General features: G+C 37.8%; 1 protein-coding gene across 5 annotated transcripts in view; it reads right to left on the reverse strand.

Moving 5' to 3' along the window:
* Positions 1-13,705, reverse strand: part of CSNK1G1 (casein kinase 1 gamma 1) — a 133,003-nt gene that overhangs the window by 117,260 nt on the left and 2,038 nt on the right. The window contains exon 2 of one of the 5 annotated variants that reach the window (XM_081121638.1): positions 3,034-3,085. The exons of the other annotated variants lie outside the window; for them this stretch is intronic. The gene's annotated coding sequence lies outside the window, so the exon portion shown is untranslated. The remainder of the gene's footprint in view (positions 1-3,033; positions 3,086-13,705) is intronic. 5 annotated transcript variants of the gene reach the window in all.

Raw genomic sequence — 13,705 nt, forward strand, 5'->3', positions numbered from 1 at the left:
GTTCGTACACTCACGTTAAACAGCACTTCAGCTGGAAAAAAATGAAAAAGTTTGGATAGTGGTAATGGTTGCACAACATGAATGTACTTAATGTCACAGAAATATACACTTAAAATCGTTAAAAGGGTAACTTTTATGTTATGTATGTTTTACCACAATTTTTTTTAAAAAGCAAGTATAGAAAGAGAAGGAACACTCATGAATCTGTGCAGTAATCACTTAAGAAATATAGCAGCTTGCCCGGCCGGGCGTGGCTCAGTGGTTAAGCGTCGACCTGGGATCCAGGAGATCAGGGTTCGATTCCCAGTCAGGGCACATGCCCAGGTTGTGGGCTTGATCAATGACTCATCATTGATGTTTCTATCTCTCTCTCTCTCCATCTCCTTTCCTCTCTCTGAAATCAATAAAGATATATTTTTTAAAAAAAGAAATATAGCAGCTTGAGGCAGAGTTAGGTTTAATGAATATCTACTTAAAATGTGAAATTGGACCAATTATAAACAAATAAAGTGAAATATTTCTACTGAAAAAATGGGCAAAGGACTTGAATAGACATTTCATCAAGAAAGATATCAAATGGTCAATAAGCACAAGAAAAGATGCTTCACAATATTTACTCATTAGGGAAATGCAAAGCAAGGTCAGGAGATACCACACGCCCACTAGGATGGCTGTCATTTTTTTTAAAGTCTTCGCATTGAGTTCCCTTTCTGTCAATCTGTGGCAGTTTATGGATTCACACAAGAAGAAGAGACAATTCACAGAGCTAGCATTTTTTTCCTGCCCTTAAGAGGTATATTCTGCTGTTTTGTGAGACATTCTGGCATTCAGGCTGTCGGTAAAACCAGTTACAACTTTTCAGAGCACACTACTCATCACTGGGACTTATCTCAATTGAGCAAGGCTACTTTCTAGGGGACCATGGCCCAATATATGAGGGGTTTTGTTGTTGTTGTTTTTTAATATACCTTATTGATTTCAGAGAGAGGAAGGGGGGGGAGAGAGAGAGAGAGAGAGAGAGAGAGAAAGAGAAACATCAATGATGGAGAGATACATCATTGATTGGCTGCCTCCTGCAAGTCCCCAACTAGGGATTGAGCCCGCAGCCCAGGCATGTGCCCTGACCAGGAATCGAACCACAATCTCCTGGGTCCTAGGCCGATGTTCAACCACTGAGCCACGCATTTATTCCATATCTCTTTGCTTTATAATGGGCAATTTCATTTGGTGTTTAAAAAAGAAAAGAGCCCAGCTGGAGTGGCTCAGCAGTTGAGCATCGACCTATGATCCAGGAAATCCCAGTTTGATTCCCAGTCAGGGGACACACCTGGGCTGAGGGCTCCACCCTAGTGGGGGGCGTGCAGGAGGCAGCCGATCAATGACACTCTCATCATTGATGTTTCTATCTCTCTCTCTCTTCCTCTCTCTGAAATCAATAAAGATATATTTTAAAAAGTAAAATAAAAAAATGAAAAGGCACAAAATAACAAATATTGGTGAGGACATAAAGAAATTAGAACCCTTGAACATTGCTGGTGAGAATGTAAAATGGTTCAGCCACTGTGGAAAACAGTTGGTGGTTCCTCAAAAAGTAAAATGTAGAACTATCATATGACCCAGCAATTCCATTCCCAGGTACATACCCCAAAAGACTTGAAAATAGGTATTCAAACAAAAATTTGTATACCAACATTCACAGAAGCACTATTTACAATAACCAAAAGGTGGAAACAACCCTAAACATGCATTAACTAATGAATGGATAAACAAATGTGATATATCCAATGGAATGTTATTCAGCCATAAAAATAAAGTACTAATACATGCTACATGGGTAAACCTAGAAAAAATTATGCCAAGTGAAAAAAGCAGACACACATACACAAAATGAAGCAGACACATGTACACACAAAAAGCAGCAGACACAAAAGGTCATCTATTATATGATTCCATTTATATGAAATATCCAAAATAGGTAAATTCATACAAGTAGAAATAATATTAGTGTTTTCCAGGGGCTGTGGCTTAATAGATTTGGGATTTTTTTTTTGGGGATGATGAAAATGTTTTGGGACTAGGTAAAGGTTATGGTTGCCAAATACCACCAAACTGTGCACTTTAAACTGATTTTTATGATATGTGAATTTTACCCAATAAATAAGAGAAAGTTAGAACAGAACTGTTAACATCTGAAAACAATTACCCAAGCATGTTATTTTACTACTTATTGCTTCCCAACTAAAACAAAGTAACAATGAAATAGTTCTTAATCTGTTTTAAGATTAAGACGTTTTCTATAATATCAGCAAAGACTACCATTATAAAGTTTCTCAGGCATAATTTAATCATGGACTTATTGCCCTAGCTGGTTTGGCTCAGTGGTTAGAGCGTCGGCCACCAACTGAAGGGTCCCAGTTCAATTCTGGCCAAGGGCACATATGTCAGTTGCAGGCTCAATCCCTGGTCCTGATCAGGGCGCATGCAGGAAGCAACCAATTGGTGTGTCTCTCTCACATCGATGTTTCTCTCTCTCTCCCTTCCACTCTCTCTGAAAAGCAATGGAAAAAATATCCTTGGGTGAGGATAAAAAAATTTTAAAAAGTTAACCATGGACTTGTAATATTATTCTAAAATCTAAAAGATATTTTCTAAAAGCCAGATGAGATGGTTCTTCTAACTTAGTCACCATGAGTGAAAGGACAAAACCTAGAAACAGCTACACCTATCACAAGTCACTTCATAGATATGGTATCACAAGAACTTTATACTAAAAAACACAATACAAAAATTTCCACTGGTTATTTCTCACAACCGCTTTTACAAGACAGTTCCAAATGGGTTGAACGACTTCCCTGTTACCCACTGTAAGCACTATTTCATTTCTAATGACTTCCCCTTGCTATGTCACTTAGAATTAAAACTTTCTGAGTCAGTCTTCTTTATCTCTTGGTCTCCAGATATTGTTAGCTGTTTCTTCAAAAGAGGCTTTAGAGGTAGAGATACTTGACTTGATAACCTGTGTCCACCACTTACCAGGAGTGTGAACTTCGGGGGTAATCTTCCCTTCTTTGCTTCATTACCTGATCTGTAAAATGGGAATAATAGTCTACCTCAGTGGCTTGCTGTGAGAGTAAAATAAGATAATGTGTCCAAAGAATTTAGCATACTGCTCATTACATAAACAATAAATTGCAATACTTCCCTAGAATAGGCCCTCACTGCTACTAATTATGTCTGTACCTCTTCCGCTGGCTTCCTGCATTCCTAGCTTTTTGCAGTCCAAAGGATTCTGTACATCACAATCAGATTTACCTTTCATACATACAAATACATCCTATTACTCCCCAGAAAGAGGAAGGGAGAGGGAGAGAGAGACAGAAACATCAATGGTGAGAGAGTCATTGATCAGCTGCCTCCTGCATGCCCCCACTGGGGATCGAGTCTGCAACCCCGGCATGTGCCCTGACCAGGAATCAAACCGGAATTTCCTGGATCACAGGTCAATGCTCAACCGCTGAACCACACTGGCTGGGATCTATTGATTTTTAGAGAGAGAGGAAGAGAGAGAGAGAGACATGCATCACTTGCCTCCCTTACTCGCCCCAACCCGACCAGGTATCAAACCCATGACCCTTTGTTCCACAGGATGCCACTCCAACCAACCAAGCCACACCGGCCAGGGCCCTCTACCTGACTTTCATTAATCCTGTAGTAAGAGCCATTCTCAAACTTTACTGTAATCACCTGGAGTGCCTGTTAAAACAGATTGTTATACTCCACCTCTAGAGTTTCCAATTCAGTAAGTCTGAAGAAGGGCCTCAAAATCTACATTTATAAGACATCTCCAAAATGACCCTATTTCTTCTCCTTAAGCTTATTTCTCCCTATTTCCTAACCAGCACACACTGCTTTGACTGGATTAGTCTTCACAAGCTGTGCCCAATTCTCCCTCTCTGCTTAACTTTGCTGCCACAAAACACTTTCTTGTCTACCCAAATCATACCCATCCTTTAAGGCTGTGGTTCTCAACAATGCCTTACATTACAATCACCTAAGAAAGCTTCTAAAAACTATGGGTGTACCACCCATCAGATTCTGATTCAACTGACCCTGGGAAAAGTTTCCCAATTTGATTCTGATGAGCAGCCAGAAGCTGAGATCCACCACTTTACCTTCCTTCAATCTCCTTCCCATCAGAATGATGAATATTCTCTGAATTTTCTCCCTTCTAAATTCCTATAGTTTCCAGATTATATTACCAAGTTTGTACATAGTTACTTAGCAGATTGTACTACTCTGTATCTTTCATTTTAAGTCTTGTTTCCCCAACTTGGTCTGTGATCGTATCTTCAATTTCTACATTCCTATAGCACTAGTATGGTGATGAATACACAATAGGAGCTCTGTGGTTATTTCTTCATTGATTGTGGATTCAAAATAGAATTCAAAGCTTTAAAATATTTCTAATCTATCCAATTCAGGAAACTATACTCCCTCTTTTTAAATACAGTTTTGCAACAAACTAATTTTGTTATAGCGAGTCATTTAACTCCTTCCTACCCCAATAAGTAAATAGGGAAGAAAAATACTAATGCATTAAAATGTTGTGAATAATAACAAAATTATTACTAGCATCATAAATGGCTTCACAGTTGCTTCCTTAGAGAGCAAATGGCCTTTTCTAAACCCATTAAGACTGTTTCAAAACAGTTAAAAAGAATCAAAGCACACATATTTAAAGATGCTGAAGCTCTGAATAGTTCTATGATTTGTTTTCTCAACAGATGTGCATCCTTCAAGCCCTCAATTCACCAGATGCATATTAAATTAATCCGCACTTTTAGATTTTATATAACACTCCACATTAGTTTTATAAATACTCTACCACATAAAGCAGAATCCTTTGGTGCTTTATGACATTAAATATTAACAAATTATCTCCACTGTGCCAAAAAAAAAAAATACATTAAGATTTTGTTTTAATGCAGCAAATGTGTGCATGCTAAATATAGGCTATAATATCTTCATTATGTTTAAATTGGCAGATTTCTATCTAAAATGTGAAAAATAAATTTGCTCTTAACTGAAGATCTAGTGACACCTGGTACTTAAAAACACAATTCACTCAACACTTTAGAAATTAACTAAGAAATTCAACCAAATATTTGCATTCTAATACTGTAGTGGTTTAATAGTCCAATTAAATTTCCTGGAAAACTTACTTCTTATGAAATAATAATTTTTTCATTAACTAAAATGAACCAAATAATGTATCAGAAATAGGATTGGGCTGGGATTCAGGCTGGGTTCCAATCTGCCTCATTAGGTAGGCAATCTTGAGGAAGTCACTTAGCCTCTGCATTTACATAGTCTCAGCTGTAAAATCTAACTAGGCCATCTCCATGTTTTCTTTTAGCTTTATGAATCCATAACCTATGAAACTCAAGAAATGCAAGCATTAACCAGATGGATCCCATTAAAGACAAAGTGAGCTTATGTACTGATTGATTGGGAGAACATCTATCTCAGGAAAACTGAAGTGCTTTCACAGAAACAGACTGTTCCTTGTGTCTGTTGTTATTTAACTAGGTGAGAAACAAAATATAATCCACTAAACATGGAGTTACTAAACAATTTTTACATTATACCCTAGATGACCAGAATATCTGGATATCACAATACAAATTAAGGTTAAGATCTTTTGGAATATCAAAGGGTGCCTGTAAGTCCAGGACAGGACAGTTATAAAGCCAACTGAAAGAGAATTCTAGCTAACAATTACCACTTAAGCTATGAAAGAAATAGTGTATCAGGGCAGCATTTTATTGCTTTTAGGATACATATTCCTGCTCTGAGTCAGAATTGGAAATAATCAGGCAACTACAGCAGTACCCACATACTCTTCCTTACTCAACCTTTGCCAGCTCAAGCTTCTGGATTGCTTCTTACCAGCGTAATAAGCAAACACTGGAGCTCTGGCCAAGAAATCTGTATAGCTGAAACCCCGAGTGACAATAAAATGCAAGAGACAAAGGACCTTAACTTTAGTGATGGTTCAAAAATTCTGAATTGAGATCTCCTTTACCACCTGCAACTGTCACATGACCAGTACAAATTTAGCTCACACTTCCTAATCTCAAAGAATTAGGCATGACCTAATATCAATCCTTTTGAAAGGGAATCTCAAGACTGAATAATGCTTCTAATTACATCTAAGAATGTTAAGAAAATCTCTTTCCAAAACTATCCCCACAAATTTTATTCATTATAGTTTCTTCAAAAAAATGTCTGGGTTGGGGTGAAAGGAAGAGATGAATTGGCAGAGCTCAGAGGATCTTTAGGGCAGTGAAAATACTCTCTATGACATTATAATGATGGATAAATGTTATTATAAATTTTTGCAAAGCCATAGAATGTACAACACAAAGACTGAACCTTAAGTTAAATTATGAACTTTGGGTGATTATGTGTCCATGCATATCAGTCAAGTGAAACAAATGTACCACTCTGGTGGAGATGTTGAAAATGAGAGAGGATGCCCTGGCAGGTGTGGCTCAGTTGGTTAGGTGTCATCCCATGCACCAAAAGGTTGCTGGTTTGATTCCTGGTCAGGGCACATGCCCTGGTTGTGGGCTCGATCCCTGGTAGGGGGCATGCAGGAGACAGCTGATTGATGTTCTGCTCTCACAACGATGTTTCTCTCTCTCTCTCTCTCCACCCCCCTTCCTCTTTCTCTAAAAATAATTAAAGAGAAAGGGAAGGAAGGAAGGAAGGAAGGAAGGAAGGAAGGAAGGAAGGAAGGAAGGAAGGAAGGAAGGAAGGAAGGAAGGAAGGAAGGAGAAAGAGAGAGAGAGAGAGAGAGAGAGAGAGAGAGAGAGAGAGAAAGAGAGAGAAAGAAAGAAAAAAGGAAGGAAGGAAGGAAGGAAGGAAGGAAGGAAGGAAGGAAGGAAGGAAGGAAGGAAGGAAGGAAGGAAGGAATGCCCTGGCCAGTACAGCTCAGTGGTTAGAATGTCAGCCCACTGACCGAAGGGTCATGGGTTTGATTCCTAGTCCAGAGTATGTCTCTCAGTTGCAGGATCGATCTGGAGCCCTGGTTGGGGAAGCGTGTGGGAGACACCAATTGCTGTCTCTCTCACATCCATGTTTCTCTCTCTCTCTCTCTTCCTTTCCTCCCTCCCCTCCACTCTCTCCAAGAAAAGTCAATGGAAAAAATATCCTCAGGTAAGGATTAACCAAAAAAAATTTTTTAATTTTTAAAAAAAGAATGAGGGAGGGCTATGCATGTGTTGGGGAGAAGTGTATACAGGAAATCTCTGTACCTTGCTCTCAATTTTGCTGTGAACCCAAAACTGCTCTAAAAAAATCAAGTATTTTTTCAAATACCACATTAAAATTTTTGGAATAGAAAATATTTTTATAAAACAACTGGACATCCTTGTGGAAAAATAGACACAGTCCTTAAAACTTTCACAAAAATTAACTCGAAATGGATCTTAGAACTCAATGTAAAATGCAAAACTATAAAAAATTCTTGAAGATAACGTAAGAGAAAATCTATGTGATCTGGGGTTTCGCAATGAGTTTTTAGATGCAACACCAAAAGTATGCTCAATAAAAGAAAAACTTGGTAAGTTTATTAAAGTTAAAAACGTTTGTACTATGAAAGTCAATGTGAGAATAAAGATACAAGCCACAAATTGAAAGAAAATATTTGCAAAACACGTATCTGATGAAGGATTTGTATCCAAAATATACCAAAAAAAAGCACTTAAAATTCAACAATAAGAAAACAAACAATTTAATAAAGGGCAAAAGATTTGACCAGACACCTCACCAAAGAAGATATATAGATGGCAAACAAGCATATGAAAGGCGCTCATCGTTGTATGTTATTATGGTATTGCAGATTAAAACACCTATTAGAATGGCTAAAGTAAAAAACAACAACTGATAATACCAAATACTGGCAAGGATGTGGAGCAACAGAAATGCTCATTCATTGCTGATGGGAATGCAAAACGGTATAATTACTTTGGAAGACAGTTTTGCAGCTTCTAACAAAATTAAACAGTCTTACCATAAGCTCTTGCAATCATACCACTAGGTATTTACCCAAAAGAGTTGAAAACAGCCCTAGCTGGTTTGGCTCAGACTACAGAGCGTCAGCCCGCAGACTGAAGGGTCCCCGGTTCAATTCCAGCAAAGGGCACAGTGCCTAGTTTGCAGGCTCGATCCCCGGCCTGGTGAGGCTGCATGCGGGAGGCAACCAATCTACATGGCTCTCTCACATCTATGTTTCTCTCTCTCCCCCGCTTCCATTCTCTCTGAAAAGCAATGGAGGAAGAAAAAAAAGAGTTGAAAGCATATGTCTACACAAAACTCTGCACATGCATGTTTATAGCAGTATTCATAATCGCCAAAAATAATGGAAGCAGTCAAGATGTCTTTCAATAGGTGAAGGGATAAACAACTATGGGACATTTATATAATGGAAAAGTATTCAGCAATAAAAGGAAACAAGCTATCAAGCCACAAAAAGACAAAACGAAACTTATATGCATATTGCTAAGTGAAAGAAACCAGTCTAAAAAGGCTAAGAACTATATGATCCCAACTACATGAAATTCTGGAAAAGGCAAAACTATATAGAGACAATAAAAAGGTCAGTGGTTGCCAGGGATTCTGGGGGAAGGAGAGGAGGGTTGAATAGGTAAAACAGAGAATTTTCAAGATGGTAAAACTATTCAGTATGAAACTGTAATGATGGAAAATGTTATTATGCATTTGTTAAAATCCACAGAATTACACAACACAAAGAGTGAGCCTTAATGAAAATTATGGATTATAGTTAATAATAATGTATCAATATAGGCAACATTGGTTCATTAATTGTAACAAATGTACCACACTAATACAAGATGTTACTAATAGGGGAAAAGGGGGTGGGGGCAGTAATGTGGATATGAGAGATATGGAACTCTACGTGCTCAATTATTCTATAAATCTAAACCTGTTCAAAGAAAAGTCAATTTTTCTTAAAAAATTTGGACATCTACAATTTCAAAAAGTAGGTATTGCTACTTTACAGAAATTCTAGTTAAGTAAAAAAAATAAATTAAATAAAATAAAATTTAAATATATTTAAATAAAAAATAATTTAACTCCTTGCCTTTTTCCTGGCATTGGTCATATCCCTGTTCACTAGCACCTACAAAAGAGAGTGACAGCTAGGAAATGGAGAAGATATCCAGCTGGGAAGCTGCTTGATCAGTTATGGTTAGCAATTTAGCCTGAAGAACTAAAATGAGATCTGGTGATTATCATGGACACTCAAACACACACACAAACACACAAAACTTAAACCATTTTCATATTATTCATTAATACCAACAAATTAAAGTATATTTATAAATTTATCAAGAGGTACTTTCAGAAGCTCAAGTCTTCAACACCCCTTTTTGTAGGTTAAAGAGTTATAATGTATAAGCTACAGAAATCAACTTGGGTCCAATGCTATTGTTCCCTAGAAATTTATATAGCATTGTGATGGAGACATCAAACTGTAGCATTTTGACAGGCTTACCCAGCACCCAGAGGTGTTGCACCAAGTTCTTTTTGATGGCAAGGGCAATGGCTACCTGTTACTCAGCTTCTCTGGCCAAGGCAAAAATCCAAGAGAATATCCCTTTCCCCAGTATGTCAATGCCTCCATTGTGATGGGTGAGCTATTATTGAAGAACAATTCCCATCCTTGGCACCCCAGGCCCTACCATAACTACACTACCCACTCAGGGCTTCTAGGTAACTAACAGACTACAGTGCTGTAGGGGCAGTCCATCTGTTTTCCTACATCACCAAAACACACCTGCTGAAAACAAAGTATGGCTCTCTTTTATCCCGATGGCTCTCTCTTCAGTCCATTTCTGGGATACTACACCAGTTCTACTTACAGTTTCTAAAAGACGCCTGGGTCTTTCTGGTCCATGTTAGATGTCAACTACTATAACCTGAACAAGTTATGGTCTTTTCCAGCTCAGTAAACCCAAAAGCCTGACCTCAAAATTTATTAAGATCCAAACTGAAAAGTGACAAGCATGTGCCCTATGAACTATATGGTACAATTTAGATGAAAACTATAGCAACTGGCATAGGTGATGCAAAACTCACTACCGAAAGACTAAGTTTAACTGGAATTATCAGTAAATTAAAAATCTCCAGCAGAAGCTTCTCTTCTGGTTGTGACATCAAAGGGAAAAAAATATTTATTCTATATTTCCATAATCCATTTTCTTAGCATCTTTCACCAGGAGCAGATAATGGTTAAGCACTACTGTCAAGAATAATTTATTAAGAAATATTTGAAATCCCTGGCATATGTCCTCAGTTTGGCTCAAATAAACTCATAAAAAATTCTCTAAAAAAAAAAAAAGGAATGGTTTATTAAGTGAATGATGACAAAGATATATGAAGCTACCTTATGTTCACAGTCTGAAAAAGCAATTACTTTTAACCAATGCCCGTGATCTTTCTGTGTAACTCAGTATAAAAATGCAAGTTCTTTTACTTACATGTTCACTGATATAGCTCAAATTATATAACCTAAATCTGAAGATTTTTATTTTTGAAAAATAATCTGATGAATTCAAAGTCACAAAACATGAAAGGGTGAGAGAATAAAAAATCTGAAACAGATGGTATCTAATTTTTTTTCCAGAGTCCATCCTGAACACAATCCCAATAATGTCAAAATCCAATTTAGTTCTCCAAATAAGTAATCTCCCAAAATGAAAATGGTAATTCTGCCCTGGCCGGGTGGCTCAGTTGGTTAGAGCATTATCTCTATAAGCCAAGGTTGCGGGTTCGATCCCAGGTCAGGGCACATACAAGAAGCAACCAATACCCCGGCTGGGCGTAGCTCAGTGGTTGAGCGTCAGCCTAGGATCCAGGAGATCATGGTTCAATCCCTGGTCAGGGCGCATGCCTGGGTTTCGGGATCCATCCCCAGTCGCAGGTGTGCAGGAGGCAGCCGATCAATGACTCTCTCATCATTGATGTTTCTCTCTCTCTCCCTCTCCTTTCCTCTCTCTGAAATCAATATATATATAAAAAACAAAAAAACAAAAAACAAATCAGTGTTTCTCTCTTTCTCCTCCTTTCTTTCCCTCTCCCTCCCTCCCCCTCCTTGCCCCTCTGCCTTCCTCTAAAAATTAATAAAAAAGAAAATGGTAATTCTGATATAAATTTATTATTTTTTTTCTCCCAGCTTCTCAAGTTTTTATACTAGGCACAAACGAGTAGAAAGAAGTTAGGTGTTTAAAAAAAATCATTCGACAAATTCTAAAGTTCTTTTATGAAACTCTACTTCCACTTACCTGAAGCCACTGAAGCAGTTTCTATCAAGATTGGTGATATTAAAATTGTCTATGATATTAGCCTTTTTTTCTGGAGACAGTGATTATTTATCCTTATCACAGAAGATCACATCATATTTCAAAATAAAAAGTTTTAAAATAGAAACAAGCTCTGGAAGAATACTCATTTGGTTTTAGTAAAGCATTGCCTGGCATTTTAAAAATATTTCCACAGTAACTTTCAGTCCTAATTTGGCAGCACCAATAAAATTAACTGTATTTTGTTCATTATTTGATTCTAGTATATGGTATCTATAAGCCTTCCCAATCTTTCCTAAAACTTTCTGAGATCATCCAAGGGATGGATATTAAAGGAAGATTTAGCCATTTTCAGATTTCCTGACAAGCAAATTCCATAACTGACAACTGCAAAGATCCTTGGAACAGCCACATACTTCGAGTGGAAAAGGTCATTGAGAAAAGTATCACCTCTAACAATCTCTATTGTTGCCTATACTTTACATAGATCTTTTTACTCTAACAGCTAGTATCCTCTTATACCATAATACATGGTTTATTAACATTTTATAAGAAGATAGTGGAAAATGGAAGCTTCTGATAGCTTTACCAACAAAATAAGATAATATGGCTTCAAATTTTAGATTGAAAGACGATGAAAACGATCCAGGAAAAGACAGCTAAAAACTTAGATACACTAACGACTTTACACTCAAGCCATTTAGAAAGTTGAATAATGTTACAAAACACTACAACTACCAAAAATATAAATTAAACTTAAATATATCCATCCATTTATCAATTTGACCAATATTTATTGCTTATTATGTAGCTGCAGTGGTGGATAAAATTTAAAATAGTATTTCTACCTCAAGAAGCATGCAATATAGTTGGAGACTTTTATCAGAGTTGTGTGTTTTTTTGTTTTTTGTGTTTTTTTAAAAAATATATCTTTATTGATTTCAGAGAGCGGAAAGGAGAGGGAGAGAGAGAGAGATAGAAACACCAGTGATGGGAGAGTCATTGACTGAGCCCACAACCGGGGCATGTGCCCGGACCGGGAATCGAACCCCGATCGCCTGGATCCCAGGTCGATGCTCAACCACTGAGCCACACCCGGCCGGGCTGTGTGTTTTTTTTTAATTCAACCCTATTTAAAAGAGACATGGAGACAAATAAATTTGAAATTTTCTCTCTAAATTATGGAAGATCAATAAACCTCTCTAAAAAGTGATACTGAGCCCGGCAGGCTTGACTGAGAAGTTGAGCATCGACCTTTGATCCAGGAGATCCCAGTTAGATTCCGGGTCAGGGCACATGTCCGGGTTGCACGCTCAATCCCCAGCAGGGGGCGTGCAGGAGGCCAGCTGATCAATGACTCTCATCATTGATGTTTCTATCTCTCCCTCTCCCTTCCTCTCTCTGAAATCAATAAATATATATATATTTTAAAAAGTGATATTGAATTACAAACTTTTTTTTTTAATGACCTTATTACATATTTTTTTTAATCTTCACCCAAGGATATTTTTTCCATTGCTTTTCAGAGAGTGGAAGGGAGAGGGAGAGAAAGAGAGAGAGAAAGATCAATGCGAGACAGACACATCATTTAGTTGCCTCAGGGATCGAGTCTGCAACCGAGGCAAGTGCCCTTGGCAGGAATCGAACCCGGGACCCTCTGTCCTCTGTCCAACACTCCAACAACTGAGTCAAACCAGCTAGGGCTGAATTACAAACTTTGTTTCCACTTTTCACACACACACACAAAAACTATTATCAAAGTAAGTTACCTGATTTTTATCTTTTGAGTATAAAGTACACTTAAAAATTAAAAAGTACTACTCGGATGGTGTGGTTCACTGGTTGAGCGTCAACCCATAAACCAGGAAATCATGGTTCAATCTCAGTCAGGGCACATGCTCTGAGTTTCCGGCCTGATTCCCAGTAGGGGGCATGCAGGAGGCAGATGATGAATGACTCTCATCATTGATGTTTCTCTCCCTCTCTCCTTCTCCCTTTCCTCTCTGTGAAATCAATAAAAATGTATTTTAAAAAATTTTTTTAATTAAAAAGTACAGCCCAGCTGGTGTAGCTCAGTTGGCTGAGCACTGACCCATGAACCAAGAGGTCCCTGGTTCAATTCCCAGTCAGGGCACATGCCCAGCTGGGGCTCCATCCCCAGTAGGGCGCATGCAGGAGGCAGCCAATTGATGATGCTTCTCTCTCATCGATGTTTCTATCTCTCTCTTCCCCTTCTTCTCTCTCTAAAGTCAATAAAAACATTTTTTTTTAAAGTACTAACTACAAGTTACATCAGAATGCAAACTATATTAGCT

Source organism: Miniopterus schreibersii (assembly GCF_964146895.1).
Source record: "Miniopterus schreibersii genome assembly, chromosome: 1".
NCBI classification, from domain to species: Eukaryota; Metazoa; Chordata; class Mammalia; order Chiroptera; family Miniopteridae; genus Miniopterus; species Miniopterus schreibersii.